The sequence below is a fragment of the Bison bison genome, unplaced genomic scaffold (assembly GCF_000754665.1).
Source record: "Bison bison bison isolate TAMUID 2011002044 unplaced genomic scaffold, Bison_UMD1.0 scf7180017864491, whole genome shotgun sequence".
NCBI lineage: Eukaryota > Metazoa > Chordata > Mammalia > Artiodactyla > Bovidae > Bison > Bison bison.
The window spans coordinates 2,490,031-2,492,275 of record NW_011495050.1 but is presented as its reverse complement, the minus strand read 5'-3'; positions in this window follow the sequence as shown (position 1 = coordinate 2,492,275).

Genomic DNA, 2,245 nt, shown 5'->3' with positions numbered 1-2,245 from the left:
AACTCTTCCCACTCTCTTTCAACTCCAGTTAATATTTTTAAAATTTTCAAACCACAAAGCTCAAGTATGCAAAAAATGTAAGTATTTTTCCTAGTTTCTGTCCCAAATTTATGGTACCAAGAGCAGATTGGATTTTTGCAGTTTCAAGGAAAATTCAGTCACTTAAGGGCTTTTCCCAGTCACTTTCTAAGTGAACTCATTCAGTGTACGGTTCCACACTTGCCCCCACTGTTTGGTGGCCTCCAAGAATCAAAATAACTTAGCGTCCAGAGTAAGACACCTGTTTCTCGGTCTCCAGCTGCCCCTGCTGACTTCCACTGAGGTTTGCAAAGCCCTGTTTGATCCAGAGTTTTCCTTAGACTTCCCTGGATGTCCATTGTCCCCTTTGCTGTCACTTATACCTGATCCCTGTCTTCCAGTCACTTCTGGAAGGCTTCTTGAACTTCCAGGCTTCTATCCTCTGCTCCTATGACTACATGACACCACATTACAGCTGGATTTTCTACCATAGTGTTTTATAGCTTCAGACAACTCAGTGAGACTAACTCATCTCTCGCTACCCTGTTCCCCATGCAAGCTCATCTCTACTCTTTTTTTTTTTCTTCCCTTTCTGTCATATGTGACTTTTATTCAACTGACAAACCTTTTTCTACAGCTGCACTTGTGGAACATCACATGGTAAAAACAGGAATTTTTTTCTCAAGAATTCCCCCCCCACTTTTAAAAATATCTTATTAAACATGAGATTGGTCCTAAAAATACAGAAAGAAAGAAATTTAAATTCACAAAACTGTATATTATCAAAAAGTCACTAAAACACCACACTTGATTATATAAAAAGTCAAGTCCCTTTGTTGTTAAAGAAACATGCTAACTTATTTGTGTTGATGGTGTGGTTTCTTCCTGTTACCAGACTGATGGGGGGAGGGGGAACAAAGGGGCCAAGGAGGTTATTTACTTTTTTAACCTGCCTTCCCTAAGAATTACTTATTATTCAAGAAGAGAAAACCCAAGTAAATTCATTTTTCTTCTACATCAGGGATCAACAAACTTATTTTTTTTTTCTCAGTATTTTTCAACACTGCCAACTTTTCCCTCTTTGAAACATTGTCTTCTTGCTTATTTGACTTTTTAGTCCATCTGTCTCACTGATCATTCTTTCTCAGCCTCTGCAGCATACTCCTTCACTTACGTTACAATCTTGGACATTCTCTCCTATTTTCATTCTTTCTCTGGGTATCTTCATAACCTTGGCTGTAAGCCATATTCTGACATTCCTAAAATGTGTACATCTTCTGCCCAGACTATTCCTCTGAGATCCAGGCTCATGTAACCAATTATCTGTTTGGTATGTCTCTGGACATGTCTAATAGGCAACTCAAGGTTGACAAGACCAAACAGAGCTACTAATTTTTGTCTCCACCTGAGTCCTCTTTTTTCTGAAGCCTGGTAAGTGGCACCAGCATCTACTTGAATACTCAAATCACCTTTGACCTTGACTTCTCTTTTCCACAAACCTACCAGACACATGCTAATAGTAAGTCCTAGCAACACAACCTCTAAAACATCTCTTACATCTACTCCCTCTTTTTCATTTCCACTGTGTGATTCTCATCCAAGCCAGCATCTCACTTAATTACCACAATCACCTCCTCCCCATCTCCCTCTGCATCCCTGTCCAGCTACCTTCTCTATGCAAAATCAAAAGTCATCTTTCTGATACATGAATTAAATCACATAGCTCATCTGCTTTAAAGTCTCCTATGGCTTCCTACTGCATGGGTGTAAGATGCAAACTGCCTTCCACAGTCTGCCAGATCTAGAAAGACCTGCTCTATCCTCATTTCATACATTCTTTCCCCCTTGTTCACCATCTTCCAGCCACAGCCACTTTCTGTCAGGTCCTCAGACATAGCAAGCTCTTTCTGACCTCAAGGCCTTTACATATGCAGCCTTTTCTGCTAGGAACATTCTTTCTATGGCAATTAAATGCTCATCTTAAACTTGAGACCCTCTATGGATAAGACACAAAGGAGTCTATCTTCCATCCCTGATGTTACTTTCTCACCCAACTTTGCTTCTCTTATTAGTCATTCAGTTCAGTTCAGTTCAGTCACTCAGTCGTGTCCAACTCTTTGTGACCCCATGGACTGTAGCAGGCCAGGCCTGCCTGTCCATCACCAACTCCCAGAGTTTACTGAAACTCATGTGCATTGAGTCGGTGGTGCCATCCAACCATCTCATC